The sequence below is a fragment of the Rhinopithecus bieti genome, unplaced genomic scaffold, assembly GCF_001698545.2.
Source record: "Rhinopithecus bieti isolate Rb0 unplaced genomic scaffold, ASM169854v2 scaffold_28485, whole genome shotgun sequence".
NCBI lineage: Eukaryota > Metazoa > Chordata > Mammalia > Primates > Cercopithecidae > Rhinopithecus > Rhinopithecus bieti.
Window position 1 is genome coordinate 155,296 of NW_016812438.1, and position 25,817 is coordinate 181,112.

The 25,817-nt window shown below is 35.7% G+C and overlaps 1 long non-coding RNA gene across 1 annotated transcript in view; it reads right to left on the bottom strand.

The window, feature by feature from the left end:
• LOC108544987 (uncharacterized) overlaps positions 1-21,321 on the bottom strand; it is a 28,133-nt gene extending 6,812 nt beyond the window's left edge. The window contains exons 1-2 of the long non-coding RNA XR_001890001.1: positions 21,138-21,321; positions 20,292-20,377 (exon numbers count right to left, since the gene is read on the bottom strand). This is a non-coding gene — a long non-coding RNA (uncharacterized LOC108544987). The remainder of the gene's footprint in view (positions 1-20,291; positions 20,378-21,137) is intronic.
• Between the last annotated feature and the right edge of the window lie 4,496 nt (positions 21,322-25,817).

A 25,817-nucleotide genomic window follows, 5' to 3' on the forward strand; every position in this document is an offset into this window, starting at 1 on the left:
CAATTTTTAGGTTAAAAGTAAAAGATTCTTACTGGAAAATGTAAAAGGCTCAGACGATAGTAACCATCAAATATGAGGTTCTTCATATTATCTATAACCATCAATTTTTTTAAATTTCTCCTATTTCTTTTTTCATTCTATATGTCTTCTTTAATAATCATAATTGTAAGAAGAAAAGTTAACTATAGCTAGATGAGACAGAAAAGGAATTTTATGTGAATAATGTTAAGAATTTGAGAATTAATGGCAAACTATAGGATCAAACTTTGAAAAGAGGTAAAAAATTAAAAGGAGGTCAGGAAATAAGTATTAAACAGTCTGGTTAGGACTCTGCCCCTACCACGGTAGAAACCTCACACTACGGTCCTGGTCCTGGTGCTGCTCTCACTGAAAAACACCAAATTTGTTATAAATGAGCCCTAACCCTTCTTTTTTGTGCCTCTAACTCCAGGTTAAAGTTTTGTGTGGGAGCAACTGATTGGCTGAGCTGAAGTCACATGCCCAAAACTTTGATCATCAGTGGGCAAAGAACTAAAAATTAGTCCAACTTATACTACCATGGTGAGAAGCAGAACACTGCATCTCATAATAATATACGAAATTGGACAGTCCTCCAAAACGAGAGAAAGCTGACCCAGAACAGTCCAAATAAGCAATGTGAAATATTCATGCCATTCTTTCGTATTGTCTTATCGCTGCTTAAGGTTTTGTAATTTTGTGATATATTAAGAAGTATATATATTTGGTCTTTGTCTCCATTTATGACACAAAGTGCCTAAAATCCTTGGAATCTCCAAAATAATAAGTGCTTTTCTGTATGCTAATGAGCTGACTAGTAGCTGAGGGTTCCAGGATAGCCTCAGGATGGTGACTGGTTGCCAGAAGAATCAATCTTGTGATTAGAGGGTTGGAAATTTTAGCCCCAACCCCTGACCTTCTGGGAGGGAAGAGGGACTATGGGAACCTATTCAGCAAAGGTCAATGGTTTTAGTCAATATTGTCTAAGAATGAAGGCTCTGTAAAAACCCAAAGGCACAGGGTTCAGAGAATTTAGAGAGCTTCTGGGTTAGCAAACCTGTGGAGGTGCTGGGATAAGGCATGGAAGCTCCACACCTCTCCTGGACACCTTGCCATATGATTTTCTTCCATCTGACTCTTTCTGAGTTGTATCCTTCTGTAGTAAACTGATAAGCTAGCAAGTAAGCTTGTATCCTGATTTCTGTGAGTTGTTTTGTGAAATTATTCAACCTAAGGAGGAAGTCATGGGAACCTTTGATTGAGAGTTAGTTAGTCAGAAGCACAGATGATACCCTGAAATTTCAGTTGGCATCTGAATTGTGTGTGCGTGGTCTGAGCCTATAGGATCTGTGTTAACTGTAAGCAGCCAATGTCATAATTGGTTGGTTGGAAAACCCACATATTTGGTGTCAAAATGTTGACAGCACATAGAACAGTTTTTGTTTGTTTGCTTTTCATTTTAGATTTAAACTACCACTGAATGATTGCTCAACATGTATCTTCATCTAAAAACTCATTCCTGGGCTTCATACTCTTATACACAAATGCTGATGAATATTTAAACTTATGTATTTCACATATGCCTCAAAAACTAAATACAATGCATATATATTGTTATTCACCCATTCCCCTGTGAAAAAAAAATCTGTCCCTCAATTCTTTTCTCAACAAAAAGTACAATCATTCTCCTAATTGCCCAAATCAGGGAGCTGTTGAAATTACTGTACCTTTTCTTACCTCCCCACTACCTGCAACAAATCATTTACCAAAATTGGTTGTTTCTATGTCCCACAGCCTCTCAATCAACAGCCTACCACCTTCTTCCTTCAGGGTTCGATATTTGCCAGATTGTGGCGAACATCTGTTTTCTCTGTCTATACTATTGCTCCTCTCCCATACTTTTCTTCTATGCAGTCTGTACGATTTCTCTAAAATGAAAATCAAATTATGTGAAGTAACTTCTTCAAGGAAATCAAAAACTTTGTGTGATCACCAGTATGGTTTAAAAGTTCCTTATTGTGGTTACAGCCTGTAATGCATTTGACACATGTTTTGATCCTTGGTCTCATCTCTCAATATTTTCTTAGCATCATATAAACCAAGTTTATTAAATTACATTATAATCATATTTTTAATAGAAAATATAAAATATTTAGGAATAATTAATGGCTACATTAAATGTACTTAGTAATTATAAGAAACATGCTATTTTTCTGAAATAAAGTGTAAGAAAAGTATGTGTCTTGTGGCTGACAGCTAGAATTCCATGAACACTTAAATTTCCTGTCCTTTCCATGCCTTGGCAGAAGCTACTCTGTCATCCTAGAAGGTATACTTCACCTCTGCTGTACCCTTCACTAACAAACATTTAGTTATCTTTCAACACTCTACTTAAAAGCTATGTTTTGGCAAAGTTTACTGACCTACTATTCAGCACCTTCCTCAATACCTTAGGATGCTCTTAGCAGCAATATTTTGACTTTGTACCTGCCCTTGTCTCTACCCACCTAGTTAAGTAGCGTGGTATGCTGAATAATGGCCCCCAAGGTTAATGTTCTAATCCTCAGAATCTACAAATTTTGCCTTTCATGGTAAAGGGGACATTGCAGATGTGCTTAAATTAAGGATCTTGGGTTTTGGAGATCATCCTAGTTATCTAGGTAGGCCCAATGTAGTCACAAGAGTCCATATGAGCAGAAGGCAAGAGGGTCAGGGTAAGTAATAAGAGACGTGACAGTGAAAGAAAAACTGGAGGAGTAAAATGAAGAGGCTATTTACCAATGAATGCAGATAGCTACTGAATACTGAAAAAGACAAGAAAACAGATTATTCTCTCAAGGCTTCTAGAGAGAACTAGCCCCACAAAATTGTTAACTTTAGCCAGGTGAGAATGAATTTGGACTTCCATCCTTCCAGAATTGCAAGCGATAAATTAAACCACTATTCTTGTGGTGATTTGTTACAGCAGCCAAACAAAAACAAAACAAAACAAAAAAAAAAGGATAAAACACTAAAACTAATTCTAATACACATACTTTTAAAATTATGTATTGTATTTATCTCTGTCATCATTAGGTGTCTTAATGACAGATATCATGTATTTATCTCAGTATCCCTGCACTTAACAAGACAGCCAGCATAGAGCTGTGATTAAAATGTGCTGAAAGAATGAGTGAGTGCGTGAGTGAATGAATAATGTTCAGATGTTTAAATTAATGCATTAATAAACAGAAATCCATAGACATGTTTTCTGTTTTCTAAGAGACTTTGGACTTTCTAAATAATTCCAACAATAGCCAATGATTGTACATCAACTCTGCATATTAGATTTATAGTGAAAATATGGTGACCCACTTGAGTTTCCTGAAGTTGCTAATGCTTGAAATTCAAGATATGAATTAGGACTATAATCATAAACTCTAGAGTGTTCCTGCTTTGATATGATCAGAATAATGTTCAGATTATTCAATTGTGCTCTCTGAAAATAGAAGCAAAGTGTGGAGTAGAGGATGTTTATTAGGACTCACTACATGTGAAGAGAGATGTCAGTATCAGACTAAGGAAGAAGTCAAACCAAGATGCAGGTCTGACAAAACATCAGAAAAGCTAGCAAGGAGTTATGGAGTATTGCCTGTGGAAGTGACACTCTTAAGGTCAAAATGGCAAAGGCCTTTGTACTCTGTCTCATTCATTCACCGAATGGAGCTGCCCTGACCCGTGTGTGACCTCTAATAGGTTGTCTGTGGTTGAGGCACACCCTGCAGGAGTTTCAAGCTGGTTTGTAAGTCCTTCCTTGAAGGACTGAGCAGCACATGTTTGTATCGATAATTAAACCCATATCCTGAAAGTTTCCTTCGTCCCAGGTCGTTAAGAACAACTAGAATTCCAGACACATCTTCATTTTTCTTTTTCACCATGAATAAATGCTATATTTAAACTGAAATATACAAATGCTTTATTTGTTTGGAAATATATTCAACTCAATATTTTATTTTAAAATAGAAAATTGGGTGTAATATCGAGAACTGGTGGATAGATTGGAGTACTTACCAGAATTACTGGAAATTATGACATTTGACTAAGCCTATGGAATTAAAGAAAGATATGTCTCTGATAGAATGAAAGGAAGATATGTCTTTAGATACATGGTAATATAACATGTTATAAAGCAAGCTTATCATTTCCCATGCTTCCTACTTCAAAAGTAAACACATGTTACAGACTTCATGTAATTTTTCATAATACAAATAAACATGGGCACATGTAATTATATAATCTTCAAACTATGTTCAGTAAATAAAGCCTAGAAGTTTTAATTAATTTAGTAAAGAAAAAATGAAATAAACATTATTAAGTGAAAAAGATAATTAAAGTCATTTTGACATTTGATTATGACAAAATATAAACAAATTTATATTAAGTAACTCATTGTAAACAAATAAAAGAGATGATGATTTTCCAAATAGTTGCTAAAATGTAAAAGTTTCAAATTACAAGAACATAAAGACCTGACTGCAAGTCTACTGAGGTAATAGTTGTTTAGATTGAGGGACTGAATACAGAAGTTTTAAAAAGTCAAAATAGAAAAAAAAAAAAAAAAACAAAACAAAAACGGAACCAAGAAAGCATAGTTTAGATAGGTTTTGGAAACATATTACTGCTGTCAATTAAGCTATTACTTTAAAAGTGGCTATAATTATATATATTTAAAACCTGTCAATTTTCGGTATAGTATACAAAATTTAACAATAACATATTTTCAAAAGGGCTATGAAAAACAGGAAAGATGTCATTGTTAAGCAGCAGTCATTTTCAGCTCAGTGTCTCACATAGTTTCTGTTACCTAGTAGCCATTAGTTATTAGTTATTTGGTAAGTTTATTCTACCCCTATCCACAACATACTCTTCAGCTTAAATTATAATAATTTGGATACTGAAGAATCTTTGTAGTAGTGACTATTGTATAACAGATTGATTTTTTTGGCTCCAAATGTTCACTCATACCCCTATGTAATATAGTACATTTGAAATGCTATCTTGACCCAGTTTTGTGGTTTTGACTAGAGTCTGGTCAGTTCCCGCTTTCGAACAGCTAAGTGTTTGCCTTATTGCATTTTCACACTTGAGCCCAGTAAGCACCTACCTAAATCACCCTAGGGCCAGCTATCAGACAATTAGAGACAGCCTTTATGTCCCTGAGCCAATGAAATTATGCAAATTGGCCAATCCTACTCATTCTTGTGCTAGTCTCCGTTAGAGAGGAACATGCTGGCCACATACTGGTATCTCCTGGAAATAGAGTCTTTTATAGACCTTAAGTTTGTGACTCTTTATATCAAGCTGCCAATTATGTTTTGAGTCGCAGAAGCAGAACCAGACAAGCTGGGCACAGCTACAAAGGACTTCTCGATGTAGAACGGAGTAAATCTCAGCCCTCTGGCATATTCCACTTGCAAGAGCGGATGGCCTCCAATGTCCTCAATCGCTTGCCAGATGCCATGGTGTTGGAGGTTACCCCTTTTCCAAGCCCTTTGGATATCTGGGAGCCGCTTGTGATTAACTGAGTGAACAGCAGTGGGAGTTTGTAGAGTGTACAATAGTACTGGCACTGTCATACATTATGGAGTATAGGGAAATATTGTTGCTTTCCAATTTTTACCCAGAATGTTCCAGATAAAGAATGAAACCCAAGGGTCTGGTCGCTTGGTCAAACTAGGTAGTCATCTTAACACCTTAGATCTTAGGTATCTTATGTCATCTTAACATCTTAGATACCATGGTCAGCAAATGGCTCCATCTCCACATTTTTGCAAGCTTTTGAACCATTGCCTGAGAGTTGTCCCCTTCAGAGTAAAGAACTTTGAAAATCTCTTGCTTCACAAGTATCCAAAATATAAATCAAGGTTACACATGTTGCTGTTTATACTAAGGCCACAATACAGTGTCTTCCTGGGATGCTTCTTATTCCCTTTGAAGTGTCAGACATTACTAATAGTGACTAAGTCACACATTTCGCATCCCAGAATGCACAATAGCGGGCTCTTACAAAAGGCATTCAATGGAACTTTTCTCTCTGAGATAGGTCCCAAACAGCTAATTTAATTGAGAGACTTAACTGGACCTATCAAAGAACCCCTGTATAAGTTACAAAATGACAAATGAATTCCTAAATGCATCTGTATCTTGCCCCAGAATTTAATTTTTTAATTCAAGGCCCAACATATGTAACACTAATTTTAAATATTGTTCCCAATTCCCTTTGCTATTTTGAAAGTTAGATACCTCTGGCCTCCATGTGTACTCATGGCTCTCTGTAAAAACATACACTCCTAAACTCCTATGCCTTAAGGAAGTACTCGTAGAAGTTACTACCATCTGTGCCTTTCTAAACATTAATGAAGATTATTACTTTCCCCAGAAAGGAAACTACCTCATATCAGTCCACCCACTGAATCCCTTGGGGAGTGAACCTCCCATTTCCCAGTGCCCTCTCCTATTCTTCCCACTTCAACTCACCATCACGACCTCCCACTCTGCATTTCTGAACATGACCACAACCACCTCTTCCCTTGGTTTCAAACAAATATCACTAACCTTTACATGTGCTTTACTAACTGTATACCCTCTACAAAGTAACTACTGGAACTACCACCTTGACCCAAGGTATTATTGTGATAAAACCACATAATTGATACTTTTAAAACATTTTACAACTCCCCCAAGATATTGTTAGGGCCCCCAGAAATTCCAGCTCTGTTTTCTTAGTAATGCCATAAAATGGAGACCTTGGTGATGGACTGGCCTACAAGGACTCTTCATTCTTCTACATGTTTTTCCCCTATTTACTCCCATAATAAAATGTTTTCTATGCTTTTTTGGACAATTTATACTCTACTTGGTGAAAGTCTTTACTCCTACTTGGCCATTGAAATACGCCAAGTAATCAAGCTCAAAACTGATGTCAAGACTTTAAGGGATAGATTGTAACACAGTTTTTGCTGTTGTTTAATCACTGTCTGGAACCAGGTTAGAGGCCCTGGCTAGAGGGTAGTAACTTCCCCTTCTTGGCAGCTGATTAAGTCCACTCCCCAAGCCAACCACTGCCCTTATTGAGCTTTCAAACTCTTGGCCACTATGTAGACCCCTCAATAGCCCCAGGGCCAGGTATCAGGCAAATGGACACACTCCCTAAGCCCTCCAGCCTGAGAAATTGTTCAAGTTAGCCAATACACAAGCATCCTGGGAAGGTAGCTGAATCCACTATACTTGTTATACATAAATTGCCCCGCCATAGCTTCAGCTTGCTGTTACCCTTTCTCTGGATGCAGCTCCCTAGGTGGGCCTGACTGGAAAATTTGGAGTTGTAAGTAACAAGAATCTGTCTTTCATCTATTAGAGTGATTTTATGATTTGTTGTTTTTATCAAAAGGATCTTTAAACCTTAAACAAACACTATATGCATGCACTTGAACTTCCTCCCACTAAAGTTGGAGTACATGTTCCTGTCCCTTTACTTCACTGTTGTTCGATTTTATTTCTTTTTAAACAAAAAATATTGCTGGAAGTGAAAGTGCACCAGTTTTTAGCCTAAACCTTCAAAGACATCTCATTCTTCCCTCTTGCTCTGTTATCGTTGTGAGAAAAGATACCCTGGGGTAGCTGCTATCCCTTCAGGAATAATGAACTTAGGTGAAGCCAAGCTTCCCTAACGAAACTCAGGTGGACTCAGACCGGATAGTAGAGCCATCCAGTGGAATTGTGGAACCATTCCAAGAGTGGGATTTGAATGAGCTGTCCCAGTTGACCATGGGTGGATCAAAAGCAAATGTTTATTTTGTATGCCAATGAAATTTTGTGCCTCTGAAATTTTGTGTTTTTGGCAATAGTTGACAGTTACAATATGCATACATGTTTGACTAACTCCTCTAATTATGTTTGAAAAAAAAGGATGGCCTGCAACTTTTGAAATCTGCTTTAGTAACAGGCAGCTATAAAAGAACAACACACTAAAGAAATCTATCTTCTCTTTATTCTTTTCTGTAGATTGAAAATATTATACAGAAGCAAGATGGGATGTCAGGAATGACAATAGATCATTTTTTTTCAACAGTGAATCTACATGCACAAATACCTGAAATAGTACTTCTAATTTGGCAAAGACTCCTCCTTAGTAGTGGTGACAGGTAGCCATGCCTGTTAGTTTATTGAAAATAAGCATGCAAGCTCTCCATTTCAAATGAGTGAGGACACCACTCGTCACACTAATGAGTGAAGAGTAATTGGTCATTATCCATTAGGATTCAATTATTCTAAGGTGGAACATCAGAAGCAACTAGAATAGGGATAATCACATGTCTCTTATAATCGAGTTCCAGTGAAAACCACGCCATTGACAAGCAGAGCCCCTCAGTAGGTGCCAGGGAAGAGTCATTTCCAGGTGTTGTTAGGAGCACCTCTTCAGAAGAAATCTGTTACTAGAGGTTGATATATTATCTTGTTTGAAAGTGGTGTATTTAATTTCTGAATTAAAAAGTAAGGCCAGGCTGGGTGCAGTGGCTCATGCCTGTAATCCCAGCACTTGGAGGCTGAGGCAGGAGGATTGCTTCAGCTAAGGGGTTTAAGATCAGCCTGATCAATGTAGTGAGAACTTGCCTCTTACTAAAAATCAAACAAATACAAAAAAATCAGCAGGGAGTGGTGGTGTGTGTCTATGGTTCCATGTGCCAGCCACTCTGAGGCCAAGGAGGATCACTTGAACCCAGGAATTTGAGACTGCAGTGAGCTATGATCGTGCCACTGGATGCCATCCTGGGTAACAGCAAGACCCAGAGATCCTGTCTCAAAAGTAAATAAATAAAAATAAAAAATAAACGAGGACAGAGATTCGAAACTGGAGGCAATTCATGTGATCAATGAGTAAAACAATGCATTGCATTTCTCTTATTTGCTCAGTATGGTCATATGATAAGTTTAGGGAAATAAACCCTTGTTTATACTGTAAGAATAATTTTAAGATACATAAAATAAATTCTTTACACAACATTCATAAGGAAAACAATATTTAGGATTGAGACATCTCATTAATATCCTGAAAAATTATTTAAAAGTCTTGATACTGAAATTATTTTGAGGAATGAAAACATATCAAAGTGTCAGCAAATAAAAGACTGAATGAAACTATAAAATACATGTTAGTTTTAAATTTATTCGACCTTGTACTTGTTGAAAGTACACAAGCAGAAATTTTGTGAATAGTTAAATGCTAAGTATTATGGGGAAACAAGGCAATGGAAGACCACTCTTCTCACAAGGAATTTATATTATAATAATTAAACAAGTCAACAATATAAGAATACTCCTAAGGCAAAAAAGTTTCATTCAATATTCATTATAATTGAAATATATCTTTACTGTATGGATAAAGTTCCTGTCATACAGAAAGTTTCAATGCTTTATTGAGGCTACACAGCTAAATGGAAGTAGAGTCCTAAGTAGAACCCAGGTCTCTGGACATGAAGTTCAGGGATAATTTTTTATTCATGGATCTGTACATGAAAGTAAATAGGGTGGTAACAATGTTTTATTAAGCATGGTAGAGATTCAAAAATAAGAAAAAAAAAATTTGGTTTCAGTATCCCCGAAGGTTTTCTGGAAGTTGTACAACCAAAGATAAGTCTTGAAGCGTGGTGGAATATAGAGACAGAGGGCTTGGAGAGGTGAAATAGGCTAAGATAAGCAAAAAATTAAATTTTGGGTTTGAATACCCAAAATTGGTATTAGAGAGTTAGCATGACTCAAGTGTTAATATAAATAAATAAAGTATGGAAACTAAATTGCAAAGACTGTGCATTATAAGGAAACAAACTTCACATAATAAATTACAAAGGAGATTTTGGAAGAGAGAAGTGTACTAGTGTTCTACCCTGTAACTATAGTTTTGAAAAACACAGTTTAACAATGTTATGCAAAAATAATAAAAAGCAGACATATGAACAAGTGATTGCAGTTTCGATGTGAGAACTGACATATTTATTGTTGGTTGGGGGAAAATAAAAGGGATATTTATTTATGTGTGTGTATATAGATCTATATATGTGATATGATAGACTCACTGGATTTCATACTTAAGAACATTTACTTCAACTAACTAAACATTGCCTAAGTCTCTTCTACAATACAGATCTAGTATTTGGTTTTCTGGTCCATGTTTGAAAACTCCAAGATCACTACATTAATATATTCTTCCAATAGTCAACTCAGTTTTTGAATATTTCTGGCTCTTGATAAAAGTTTTCCTTATTTGGGTCTAAAATTGTAGTTCAGTGCTTAGAGTGCTTTATAATTTTCTTTTTCAACCGTATACTTATATTTTCTTCAACCATACATTTTATACTAATAATATTGAGCCTTTAAATGAATAATCCTATATTCCCGTGTTTTGAAAGTAGAGTGTCCATACACAAACATAAGACTTCAGGTATAACATATTCAGTCTATAGTAGAACAGAATTATCTTCCTCAGTATTCTAAACACTCAGTTTCCATTTGTGTAACATATATTTTTTTCTTGGACAAAATATCATATTGTCTTAAACTGAATATGAGATCTCAGGTTCAATTCTTCTTCACAATGCTATTGTTAAAAAATCCTTTATTTACATGAGAAATTGGTATTTTGTAACCAAGTACAAAACTTACTCTTGTTAAATGCGCATTTGCTATTTAAATATCTTCAAACTGCTTGTTCATTTTAAATTTGAATTTTGTTATAAAATGTAAAATTACTGTTTTATAGCATCTACCAAGTTAATAGGCATACTGTCTAAATTTTTGTCAAAATACTGAAAAATATTGAGTAGGAGAAGAGTAAAAGAATCACACTGAATTGAAAGTAATAAACGACCAATTGGATTAAAGTCTGGCTATTGCTAAGAAACAAGGAAATAATAAGCATGTAGCTTAGTAAATGGAAGGAAAGAACACCAAAAATTCCTGGACAATAAGGAGAATAAAAAGCAAAATAATCACTTTTATTTAATTATTATACTTAAAATCAGTGCTACCGTTCCAAGTCTTTGCCACATACATTCACAAGTAAATATGTTCCACACGCCACACTGTAGAGTTCATAGTTTTTCTCTCTCCACTTAGGAGTTCTTCAGGGGTAGAGGACGTGAACCATATATTGTTGATAACTCTATAGTTCCCAGCAAAAGACTGAATATATAACATTATCATTGTAATCACATTTTGATTAACTTAACAAAACATCTCTTTAAGCTTCGTGGTCAAAATGATGTTCATGTCAATTAAGGCCTTTTTAAATTTTGGGAAAATATTTCTGCATTCATTTTAAAAAGTAGATGTATAAAGAACATAACGACATTAAACATTAAAACATATTTAGGCTGGTTTCAAACAGAATTCCGTATAGAACATGAAACACAATGAATCTATTAAATGAGCCAGAATATCAAGTCACAGCTTCCTAAGTTATTAGAAGCTGTGTGGATCCTCTCTCAGCTGGAAGTGACTAACTCTAGGTGTCATAGCCTCCTGCTGACAGCTTAGCTCTTATATGACAGTCGTGATTAAACATTATCCATAAATTTTTTTCATTTCATCAAATTGAATCATAATTTTCAAGGCAAATAAAAGATTCATTTTTCACAAATATTCATAGAGCAGTCCTCAAATGATGCTGTGAGATTCGACTTCTTCCAAACCCAACTTACAGAGAATGAATTTTAAAATCTCAATATAATATGTCAAAAGTGAAAATTAACTCCATATTCATCTTCTACGCAATGATAGGGAAAATTTTCCGTGGCTGTCCTCTTGTCAGATTTTCTATTTCAGATATGCATATAATAAAATACAAGTGTTTTAAAAAATGTGATATCCTTTAAGAATGTAATTCTTTCTACGTCTGAGGTGAAGTAAAGGTAACAAAGGAGCCTCATAGCTTCCCACGTCACGTCAGAAGATATTGACTTCTGGTTTTTTCTTTGTTTTGTTTTGTTTTTTTTCCAATGAAATAAGGTAATAGGAATCATGAAAACCTTAAACTATAAATTGACAGGATTCGATATAAAAGCTATGTGTGTAAAAAAAACTGAGCATTTCTAGTCTTTTTTGGCTGATAAATTATTTGAATTTTCCTTTGAAACTTCCTATGGAACAAGTTTAAGGAGGCAAAGTTATCTTGTTAGTTCTTGTCAATTCTACTTCTGAAAGATCAGAGTAGTATTGAGAGAGGCCATCTCTGGGCCAGAGGCAAGAATTTTGATGCATTTATTTTGTGTTACAACTTTTTCACTGAACACCTGTTATATAACATACAGGGCATTGGGTGTTACCTGGTGACAGGGAATGAGAAAAACATTGTTTTTTGCTAATTAATGCAACAAAGATTGGTCAAAGCAGGCTCTTCTACAGGTGCTGGGGATAATGCTTTAAACAAAGCAGACAACCTCTTGTGTGTTTTATATTTTAGTGGAGGAGGAAAAGACTGAAAAAAGCATTATATTATAATGTATAATGTTGCATAGTGAATAGTACTATGAACAAAATTGAAACAGGGAAAGGAGATAGAGTTAATTTGTTCTTTCTTTTACCAAACATTTATTGAATGCATACAGCACTATATGCCAGGTCCTTTTAGGCAAGAAAGACCTATCAGTTAATAAAACATTGAAAAAGTAACCCTCTTAGAGCTTACATTATATTTTAAAGGGAAAAGCAATAAATCTTTTAAGTAAGCATATGATGTACAATCATAGAAGGCAAAATGTGCAACAGGAAGTTCCTCATGTGCAATATCAAAGAAGGAAAGAAATTGATCTGATTAATAGAAGAGACAGCTCAAAATGTTGGTGCAAGCTTGCAGTGGACCACTACCACATTTCAGCCCCAGTCAGCGTTGGCCTTAGAGACAGCAACAAAGGGAACTTCTCCTGGTGAACAGAGCTTTGAGCAGTCAACTCAGTCATTCATTTTGCATGAAATGAGAGATGACGAAAGGTACAGATAATATATTGATTCCTGGGTTGTGGCAGTGGCATGACTCAATGGTCAGCGTCCTCAAATGAAAGACTAATAAGTCAGGGCTAAAGAACTTTGGGAAGGAAGTATATGGAAGATCCTACAGGAGTGGGCACAACACATGCACATATGTGTAACTAATATTAATTTCTTCCAGAGAGAACCCATTTCCAGGGAGCATCTCTTCCACAAGGTAGACAGGATGACTGTTGCAAATGCTTGCACAATGAGCACATGAACAGGGTGGTCATAGCAGAAGGATTAAGGCTATGTATGAGGGTGATAACATGTATTCATCTTCACTAAGACTGATCTATTGCTACCATTGCTGAATGTCCAGCCTGAGAGCAATGCATATCATTGCAGAGTCACTACTTTTCGGGAGTTTAAGCAGCCACTTGGTGACAGATCAATGAAATAAGACCCCTTCCACCAGAAATGGGATAATGATTGTCCTTTTCAGAAAAAAATGCACATTTTGGACATGAGTTTGCCTTTTTTGCACAGTTCTTCAATCAACACCATCATTTAAGGGCTTAAAAAATGCCTGACATCTCAACAGAGCATTTCATGTGGCATTGCTTTAAAACAAGGAGCCTACTTTATTACAAAAGAGGTATGATGATGAATAGATAATCACAGGACTCGTGGGGCTTACTATTTGTATTCTATCATACTGACAGAATAAAGACTTAGTTAAGGAGCCAGCTCAGAGAAAAAGTCCCAGGGCTTTGTCTTCTAGTGTACACTATATGTACTGAAGCATAGGTCTGGGAGGCAAGGAGTAGAAGTGGGATCCCCTGCTTGCCATTATTCCCAGTTATTTTCAGCATGTTCCCATGCTCAACATATGGTGCTTTCCATCCCGCCTTAGACTTTGCTAGTTTAGAGATGTTATTTTCCAAGTGGAGAAGAAATGTATGAAGTACCTTGAACTCCTAATCCTGGTGCAGCTGGAATGTACTAGAGGGAGTCATCGATCTTGATAATCATGAGAAGATATAGTTGCTACTACACAGTGAGGGCAAAAAGAAATATGTCTGGAACCCAGTAGATTCACTGGGATATGTCTTGGTGCTTTTTATCCAGTGATAATCAAAAATGTTAATTGCATAGAACACATGTCCAGAAGCTCAAAGTAACTTAGGAATAATAACCCCTAAATCCAAGGTCTGGATCACTCCATTCAGTAAGAACCAAAATTATAGCTGAAGGTGGCCAGCTGTAACTTCATTGGATAACATCATATAAAGTTGTCTGTTTGCTGCTTGTTTAAGGACACAGCAGTTCACAATAATACTTAAAGAGTGAATTTTTATGCTTCTTCTCAGGGAAGAATTGAAGGTGAGGATTGAATATCGTAGTACAGTGTGAGCAGATCTGACCTGCACAATGAATGGATTGTACCAAATTCAGATTATGCATGACCCATCTCTGCACACTTGCTTTGCCTTCTAAATGGGGTGGCACTCAATGGCTGGTAATATTCCCATCCTGTGCCCACTCTCATTTCAACAGACTGAAAACCTTGCTGGATATGCCCTATGGGTGCCTTACTTCAACCTACATTGGAAGTCCTTCCTTTTCTTTCCCTGGGTTCCTGATTCTTGCTGAAGTATAAGATACTACAGGAATTAATGCCGTGTGGGATGAACACTGAAGGCATGAGACAAACTAGACACTTTTTTTTTCTCCCTGCTTCCCCCAGGGTAAACAGTTAGAGGAGCAACCCCTTGGAAGATGGCTCAATAGACAGAGAAATTGTTTGTCTCAAAGTTCTGACCTGTTTAATAATGCCACTCCTTATATTTGTTTTGCCTCCTTCCCCTACTAACTTCTCATCCTCTTCCCAACCTCAAGAATTTCTTGGGTTGCACAATCAATAACACAGTTACTATAAAAATTTAGCCTAGGGTTTGTATTTTACGGCAACAGTCCCCAACCTTTTTGGCACAAGGAACCAGTTTTGTGGAAAACGATTTTTCCGTGGACAGGGTAGGGGGATGGTTTCAGGATGAAACTGTTCCACCTCAGAGCATCAGGCATTAGATTCTCATAAGGAACGTGTAACTTAGATCTCTCACATGCACAGTTCACAGTAGGGTTCACACTCACAAAAATCTAATGTCACCGCTGATCTGACAGGAGGTGGAGCTCAGGTGGTAATTCTTGCTCACCTGCTGTTCACCTCCTGCTGTGCAGCCTGGTTCCTAATACACCACAGACCAGAACCGCTCCGTGGCCTGGGGGTTTGGGAACCCTTGTTTTAGGGAACACTAAGACAACGGGTTAAAAAAGAAAACAGTTGCCCGTATTCAGTATCACCTATGGGGACCCTGTGATATTACTATGAGAAAATTAGAAGACACAAATGTACTGAAAAACAAAACAAAACAAAACAAAACAAAAAAACAAAAATCAGTATCTGTTTCCAAAGTTTTAAGCAGACTGTGCCTGCAAGCCCTGATTTAACACATATATCTTCAGAAAATTCATTCTATACCACTCTGTGCAACATGACTTTTCAAATAAAAATCATTGTTCTAAATTAAATAGACTCATTTTTGCTTCAAAGTTTTCTTGTTCATGTGTGAAAATTGAAGATGCTGCTGTTAATGCGTTGGTTCTGCTAGCAAAAATAAATTTCTCAACCAGTTAAGTAATTTCAGTTTATTACTTACATGCTTTATTAATTGTGTACATCAATAAATGTTAACAAATAAAACTCATGGAAGTTTATTCTGTAAAAGGTGAAACATTTAATGTGATTGTGAATGTTATTGAAAATTCAGTTTAAAAGTTTAACACAAAATATTTCTTTTGTGTTAATAATTCAAATGAAAATTTTGGTATAGCATTCACTGTGGTACTAAAACTATAATAACTAAATTACTAGGCTATGCGGGGCGTGGTGGCTCACACCGGTAATTTCAGCATGGTGGGAGACCAAGGCAGGGGGATCACGAGGCCAGGAGTTTGAGACTAATCCTGGCCACCATGGTGAAACCCTGTCTCTACTAAAATACTAAAATTAGCTGGGCGTGGTGGCAGGCACCTGTAATCCCAGCTACTTGGGAGGCTGAGGCAGGAGAATCCTTTGGACCAGGGAGGTGGAGGTTGCAGTGTGCCGAGATTGCATTGCACTCCAGCCTGGGAGACAGGGCAAGACTCCATCTCGAAAAGGAAGGAAGAAAGGAAAGAAGGAAGGAAGGAAAGAAGGAAGGAAGGAAGGAAGGAAGGAAGGAAGGAAGGAAATCTTAATTGGTTGTGCTATACATGTAACTCAAAATTGCATCCTAAACATGCAGTTGTGAAAATGTGTACAGAGCCATGAGGCCCAGAATTAGCCGACCTCTGTTGCTTGATCTCCGCAAAGCGGAGACAAGATGGCACATTTCCGGGTTCTTCATTATAAACTGTTCCCGCGCGCGCCTAAAGTTTTTGCCGCGCGCGCCTAAAGCTTTTCCCGCACGCGCCTAAACTGTTCCCGCGCGCAAGCCTTTCCCGGCGCTCGCAAACTTTTTCGCGCCCGGAAGATATGCAGCCTAGGGCGCAGGCGCGATCCCGCGCCCGCGAAAATTACAAACCCACGGCGCATGCGCAATTGTAATTTGAGAAAACCCGGCCTCCTGTCACCGCCCTGGCCCAACCTCTTCCTCNAGGAAGGAAGGAAGGAAGGAAATCTTAATTGGTTGTGCTATACATGTAACTCAAAATTGCATCCTAAACATGCAGTTGTGAAAATGTGTACAGAGCCATGAGGCCCAGAATTAGCCGACCTCTGTTGCTTGATCTCCGCAAAGCGGAGACAAGATGGCACATTTCCGGGTTCTTCATTATAAACTGTTCCCGCGCGCGCCTAAAGTTTTTCCCGCACGCGCCTAAACTGTTCCCGCGCGCAAGCCTTTCCCGGCGCTCGCAAACTTTTTCGCGCCCGGAAGATATGCAGCCTAGGGCGCAGGCGCGATCCCGCGCCCGGGAAAATTACAAACCCACGGCGCATGCGCAATTGTAATTTGAGAAAACCCGGCCTCCTGTCACCGCCCTGGCCCAACCTCTTCCTCTGCCAGCCTATATAAGGCGTTGCACCGCCACCATTAAACGAGACTTGATCAGGCTATTTGTCTTGTCTCCATTTCTCGTGTTTTCTTGTCTCCTCCAATCCCATTCCCCCTTCCAGGGCCCGTTCGACTGTCCTGCAGGTTGGGACAAAAATGTACAAATATTTTATTTTATGTATTATTCTGTATATTTTGCTCACAGTCAAAATAACACCAAATAAGTTTTATGACAAGGCTGATGTGACATCTCTCAAAACAACACAAAATGGACAACTAGAATGTGGGAACACAGTCTTTCTGTCTTTGTTCTCCACCATTAGCTAACATTTTAAAGTATATGGTACTTAGAAGAACTAACTTTAAGTAGCCTAAATGTAATCTACTGATACTGCATTTTTAGCAGCCTAAGTGTAGTGCACTTACTGCATTTTAATAGTCTTATAATTTTATTGCAGTTCTCAAAATTATGTGTATTTATTCAAAACATGTAATGAATGTAGCTCCACAAAACTTATCTTTAAAAATTATAAATGTAAATTAAAATCAAAACTTGAAAACAGCAAAATATTAAAATTTTCTATAAACACATAGAAAAATTGAACAAATAAAATGAGGGTACAAAGAAGTGTAATATTTAATTCTGAAATTTTGCAAAGTTGGCTTTGGAATATCTCAGTCTGTGGGAAGAATTTTTTGAAGTGGCTCCAATTTTACTTGGATAAACTTATATTCTGCACCAGAATGAAATCAAACTGAAACTGACTATGATTTGATAGTGTCAAGGTTTACAAAAGTAGTCTATAGAATTTTAAATAACAAAATAGAAGACAAGTTTTGACTTCTAAAATATTTGTCAAAAATTATAATTGGAGGCAAAAGTATAGCACCTGCAAAAATATACGAGCTGAAATATTTATATATTTCAAATTGAAGAGAATAGAGTTGATAATATTATTTATTTAGCAGAAATTTCTCCAAGCTTACAAGCTACTTCATTCTCTAGAAGAAAATTATTTTCTCAAATAAAAACTTTAGGATTCACAGAGACTGAGATGAAGGTTTCAGTATTTTCAAATTTATTAACCAAAAAGGTTCGTGGAAGATAATTTTTAGGCAAATTAAAAATAAATAGACAACATTAAAATATTTTGAACAAATACCACTGGCATTATATTAGAGTTGGATACTATAAAATTAATTAAAGAGTCAAAAATATATTAAATAAATTGCTACTTACACTATTGTAAATCTTCCAATGATAAATATAGGGAACTTTTTGGTGTTTCATGTATACATGCTGTTTTTAGTTTTAGAAAATTGCATTTTATGTGGCACATATACACCATGGAATACTATGCAGCCATAAAAAAGGATGAGTTTGCGTCCTTTGTAGGGACATGGATGCAGCTGGAAACCATCATTCTTAGCAAACTATCACAAGAACAGAAAACCAAACACTGCATGTTCTCACTCATAGGTAGGAACTGAACAATGAGATCACTTGGACTCGGGAAGGGGAACATCACACACCAGGGCCTATCATGGGGAGGGGGGAGGAGGGAGGGATTGCATTGGGGAGTTATACATGATATAAATGATGAATTGATGGGTGCTGACGAGTTGATGGGTGTGGCACACCAACATGGCATAAGTATACATATGTAACAAACCTGCACGTTATGCACATGTACCCTAGAACTTAAAGTATAATAAAAAAAATTGCATTTTAGAAAATAACTTTTGAATAGTACTGTTTCATAGATTTAACACTATCATAACACCAATTGTTTTTTGTCAATAGTGCCTATGTCAAAATTACATACTTTTTTTTTTCTTCTTCTTTTTTTTTTTTCTTTTTTGAGACGGAGTCTCGCTCTGTCGCCCAGGCTGGAGTGCAGTGGCCAGATCTCAGCTCACTGCAAGCTCCGCCCCCTGGGTTTACGCCATTCTCCTGCCTCAGCCTCCCAAGTAGCTGGGACTACAGGCGCCCGCCACCTCGCCTGGGTAGTTTTTTGTATTTTTTAGTAGAGACGGGGTTTCACCGTATTAGCCAGGATGGTCTCGATCTCCGGACCTCGTGATCCGCCCGTCTTGGCCTCCCAAAGGGCTGGGATTACAGGCTTGAGCCACTGCGCCCGGCCTAAAATTATATACTTAATTATTTTACCTTTCCCTGTCATTCACAAAAGTATTTTGGGGGGCATCAAATAATATGGTCATCATAATGCTACTTCAGAAAACAAACCAACAAACATGTAAAGTATACAAATAAATGTTTGATATAAATATCAAGTGGTGAGGGAAAGGAAAAGAAAGTTTTGATCGAGACTACTCTAGATCAGGTGGTCACTGAAGCTGTTTTAGACAAGGAAACCTTTTGGCACATATATAGAAGTGATGATGGAATTGTGAATATCTATTGGAAGAGCAATCTAGACAAAGGCAAACTATGAAAAAAAGAAATACCTCAGCCAAAACCCAGTCTTATAGTAGTGAAAAGGCTAAAGAGATTGAAGGAGAGCCAGCAAGGCCTAGTGGCTGGAAATTACATGAAATTTTAGGGAGAGCCTGGACCAGATCACAGAAAGTCTTTGTAGATTTTCAATATTTTTTTTTTCTTACTTTCTATCTGTGACAGAGAACAGTGGAAGTTTTGTGGGGCGGAGTGACATCATCTGGTTTATGTTTAAAAACATTCTTCTAGTTGCTATGCTAAGAATAGATTGTAAGGATTGGAGCTAAAGAGGAAGGAATAAGTATACAAAGAGCAGTAGAAAAAATATTAATAATTAAGAGAGAAAAGGAACTTAGCTGATGAATATGAAGAACTGTGCTGGACATCTACAAAAATTATCTACTATTGCTAATGGATGTGTGTATATATTAGTTGATTTGCTTCAACAGTATACTGTAATTGAAAGTTTCAATTGCTTATAAGTTATTCAAGCACATATGAAGATAACATACAATTTTAACTACAGTTAAAAATAGTGCAATCTGAAACTTTTACAATTACTCTTAGGAGGATTAGTGTTCAGTACTGAAATTAATGAAATGATATTATCTCAATATGCATATTCAAATATGAATAAGTAGTTAAGCTCAACAATAGCATAAGCAAAAGATTGTGATAATAAACTCCATTATCTGAATTAACGAATGGCTCACCTCACTTGATAAGGTCACATTGATATGACCAGTGCATCTCGTAATACAATTTTATCATTCAGTTCTATGAATCTGCTTAACTATTCCTGTATATTTTAACAGGAAATAAAAATCACAAAGAGATAAAGGTAAGTTGCCTGTGGGAGCCTGAAAAAAGAAAACCAACCAGAATAACAAATTCTTCTTGGTTTAGAATATTCCCAAATTGTATGCTTTTTACATTTTTTCAATGATTCACCATGCAGGTATTTAAATAGTAAATAAGGCATTTAAATGTTTCTTTGATATAAATCCCTGTTTTAATCTCTAGTTAAGGTTCCTCAAATTTCTTGTCTCATACGTCTAGTGATTAACAAAATTATACACATAGTGTCATACACATAAGATCTATGAGGACCTTACTTACTGAATATTCACATGTGGTTATTGTATTACTCTCTACCTCTGTGAGTTCCCTAAAAGGGAAATTGTGTGCCCTGAAAATAAATTTATGTGTGATTTTGTCAAATCATCCTTGGAGATAGAACCTGGAAGCAAACCATATTACAACGCCAAATGTGTTTCTCATGAGGCCAAATAAATTAAATCTTCTTCAGGGAAGCCATATAAAGGCTGGATTACAACATCCATGCTCTGCATTCAGACTGAAAGCACCAAGGTTATACAAAAGTGAGTGGCCCTATCAAATCATTTCATTATTCCCTGCTAATTACACTAAAACCTCTATCCTTTTCAAAGCATTTTTTATTTTGTCTTCTAAATGTTAGTAGTTTAAAAATAACCATGATTTAAGCCATTATTACTATATTCTCAGCTATTATATACATAACGAAATCTCTTACTCACCCCAATTAGAGGAAGTTACAGACACAGGTTATGGCATAGGGCAAAAAGGTGGCTGCCTAATTGAAAAAAGATGCTGTCCAGGGACCTATAAATAGCTCTTTAAAAACCTCCACCTTTGCTATCGTTTTCATTCAATTTATGACTTTTAAAACTGCAGTTCCAAAACTGGGTGCCAAAGTGCCTTGGGGCACTACCATGAATTAACAGGAGCACTGAGGGATAGTTTAAAATTTCTAGGAAAACAGAGTGACATCTATTGGGCACCATGCAAGTTACAACTATTAACATGGGAGCTTACTATTTAGTACATGAAGCTATTAGCTTTGTGCTTTGTTTTTATTTAACTTAGGTGTTTTGTGGGGAAAAAAAAAAAAAAAAACCTGAGACACTAAAGTTGTCATGAACTCAGAGACTTTGAGAACCACTGTTTTATACATAATTTCAGTACAATGTGCAGTGAAGCCTCAAACTTCATAGTGAAGCATGCCAAGATCAATTTTTAAAGAAAGCATATATAATTTTAGAAATTATTTATTCCGTAGATAACTGCAATTTATTACTAAAAAATGATAAAATGACTTAATGTACATATGCCAAAAAAAAAGAAGAAAGTATAGAGATGTATCTTTATGATATCTATGTAAAGGAAAATTTTATAAAGAGGTTACTAAAGATGCTGACTATAAAATTTAAAAGTGTTAACTTCAACACAATAAAATTTAAAACTTTCATCCATCATAAGACGTAAAGTAGAAAATACACAACAAAGTGATACAGATATTTTCAGTAATATAATAATTAGTATCTAAACCATATAAAATTCTTATAAATTAATGAGAAAAGCAATCCAATAGGAAAAGTGGGAGGACAAAAAAATAAGCAAGCATTTCAACAAAAGCAAATTATAAACGGTTAAAAAAGAAACGATTTTTAAACAGAGAAAATGCAAATTAGGCACACTGAGATTTTATTTTATGCCATTTGATGGGCAAAAATTATTGCTCGATCATGCCAACCTTTGGCAGGATAAGCAACTATGTGGGCATCAGTATACTCACACCGGTAGGATAAATAGGTACAATTACTTTGAAAAATGATTTGGCATTATCTTGTAAATTCGAGCATGTGACAATCTTATAACCCAGCAATTTCTTCTGTTTTTTTTTTTACCTTAGAATAACTCACATGCCTCAAGAAAGTATACAAAATAAAATTTAAAACAGCATTATTTTTGTAACAGCAAAAACAGAAACAGCAGAATATCTATAGACAAAGGAGTCGATAAACAAACTGAAATTTATATAGCCGAATGTCAAAGAGTTTAACAATAAACAAATTATACCTGCCCAACACATTACTGAATTTTAGAACCATAATGTTAAGTTAAGAAAAAGCAAAACACAAATAATACAACTACAATATATTAGTTAAAAAGCTTAAAACAAGGAAAGCTATATAATCTTATGCAGACATATGATAAAACAAAAATTTTGAAAGCAAAAGAAAAAACACACAATTCGGGAAACATGTTGCGGGGGGAGATTCAAGTGTTAATGTTTTAGCTTTTAAATTAGATGATGACTTTATGGGTGCTATTGTATTACTATTGTTAAGCTTTACATTTATATATGCATTAGAATAATTTTTTGCATTTTAAAATATTTATAATACATGGAAACATATGCATGTTTTCATTCAGTCTTCACTAACATGCTGAGAACTAGTTAAATTCCATACTACTGAGAAAGAAAGAAATGCTTAGAATCACTTACCCCTGTCACTCATCCAATTAGAATCAAATTGAAATTAGTACCTTTCCAGTGTTCATATCACTTTGCAATGAACATCTTTTTTTCCAGAAATGGCAGAACATAAGAGGGATCTGATAACACGAGGTTTTCCCTAGACTACTTAGTGGAATTGGTTTAATGCCATAATGGGCTCATACAAACATCATTTTAATTAATTTTGAACATGACTCAGAAATATAAATCTTTTATTTATTTATTTATTTTTAGTGTGGCAAGTGGGAGGGGGAATGATGTTGAGTTGGTTCCACTTAGCTCCACATGTAGACAGGTTCATGAGCCATTCCTTTCTGCCATCACTGGTGGAATAGGAACATAGGCTCACTCTTTATCTCAGATACTTGCCAATAACCTGAAACTTTAAAAGTGTTAGTGGCAGTTTAGCAGAAATGAGGGGTATCCTCATGGGATAATTTTATTATGAATACAGCAAAGTTTCAAGACGTGCCTAAGTATCATCCCTTTTGAATGGCCAATGGAAGTTATGCCCAAAGTTCATGAAAGAAGAGATGCTAAAAGAAAAGCCAATTAACTCTGCTAATACTTTGGTAAAGGCACTGTGTGATGCTCATCAAAAGAAAACTAAATGGTTTGTATTCTCTAACTTGACACTCATGCAGTTCACAGACTAAGAGATGAGTGATGCTTGCTAAAATTATAGCTGGGCAGTCTCTCTGAATGTTAAATCATGTAAGGCAAGGTCCCACTGGGGTTAGCTCTGTCTTTTCACACCCTATCAGCTTCATTACGTTATTTTTCATCCTTCCAAGCACTGGGAATTCTTTCTATCGTGGGTGAATCTTTACTTTTATGCGTAATGTAGTTTCCCTTTGCCCTCAAATTTCTTCTATGTCATTTATTTGCTAGATAATAAGCACATAATGTTCTTAGTTGAATCATTGCAGGACAGCCAACTGATACAACAAAATACTAGACATAATTTTTGGATTATTCCTTCACATTATGATCTAAGATTTACTCAGGTGTTTTATTTACACTTGTAACCTGCTAAATAACTGTTGTTAGCAGAACAACTGGTAAGGCACTTTTGGTGAATAACATGGATCTTTAATGGGATTTTTCCAGGTAATTTACGTTATTGTGGGTATAAACTGCGGATGTTATCAAAAATGTAATTTTATCTTCAGAATGATAATAATTACTTTTCAGTTCATTTCACTTGATACTGAGATGCTATATAAATCTAAGGTTAAAAAAATACTTTGTAAGTAATAACACTGTCTGTAACATTAGACATTTATAGATAAATGTCTGTTTATTGTTTGATTATTGTCTTATACAATAGGGCTTGCAACATATAATTCCATTCTTTAACCAGAAGAAATTTATATAACTAGCTTTAAATCTCCAAAAATAGTAAAACTGTGTAAGGGTCAATGACTAATGCAGATTTCAATCATAAATAGCCTTCTATTTTAACATATACAGTAATGTTTATATGCTAGTAGCTATGTTCTAGCTCACAGTAATTACATTGTTTTATTCTGTTCTTGAAGTACTTCACACTGGTGATTGTTTCTGCAATTGTTTCAATATAAATTATCTTACAACTTATTTTGAAATGTAAATTAATGTTATTACTTACAATAGTATTCCATATTCATCTATATGTGATTTCAGCAAGAATTGCCCATACAAGCCCTAATCCATGAAAAAATGCAGAGGTCAGTAGCTCTCTTCAAACCTGTTACTGAGAGTCCTTTTGCTCACTCACAGTCACTAGAATATAAGATCCATAAAAGCAGGAGCTCTATTTTTTTTTAACCATTGTTTCTCCAAATTGTAGAAAAGTGCCGTTCACATAGTCAGTGCTCTCTATTTCTTGAGTTGATGGATTTAGATTTGCTCTCAAGTTACTGGCAATCCTGTTGCTGCAAACTTATGCCTGCGTCTGCTTACGAGTAACTTTAAATCTCAAGACTCAGAGTATACTAGTGTGAGGGTATAAAATTGAAATAAAAGTCTAAATAGAATCAATGAATATTTAAAAGTGTGAAAGTCACTGATATAAGGGACCAATCTCCAGTTTACATATATAATCATACTTTGAATAGCAGATTAAAAGTCATTAAGTACAAAAATATTGATCTAATATTCAGATATGTACAATGACGGAAAGTACAAAATAAGCCATATTTTATAATTACTCTAATTCTATTTTAGAAATATGATTCCATGTGGATTTTTTAACCAAGTTACAAATAAATTAACACAAATTGTTAAACATGTATTTTAAGTTGCTGTATCTCTTTGGTAATGCTTTTAGCAATTCTGAAGGAAAACTTAATCAACTGTCAACTGGTATGTTCTTTTACATCTTTGAAAAAATGCATGATTAATACTAATTTTAACTCTGATTTTTTAAAAATGACTCCAGAGATAGTAGATATTGATGTTGCCACAATAGCTTTAAGGGGTGTTGACATTTAAGTTGGTAAAATGTTAACATGAATTCACCTCTTCAAAAGTAAAGTCATTAGTATTGAGCTATGCAATTCTAACGAGTGACTATTTAAAAAATTAAAGTTGTACTATAGTTTGAATACAACTTTTGAATTAGGAGTTAAATCCACATTAGTCAAGTGTCCCCCGTGATTAATTAGAAGAAGATCTAGAAGTGCTTTTTGTGCCACTAGGGAATCTTTAAAGTTGGTTCTGCACTTGCTTTGAAGTTTTGTCAAAGTAAAGGACTTGGGAAATATTTGTATGTGTGATACCTAGATATATAAGTGCCACCAGTTTTCTAAATTATAATAAATGTAGCACTTTTATGAGTCTATCCAAACATAATCACATTGCTCCTAGAAATCTAATTTTAAAACATGTAATTATTTTCTTGTAAATTGGGCTT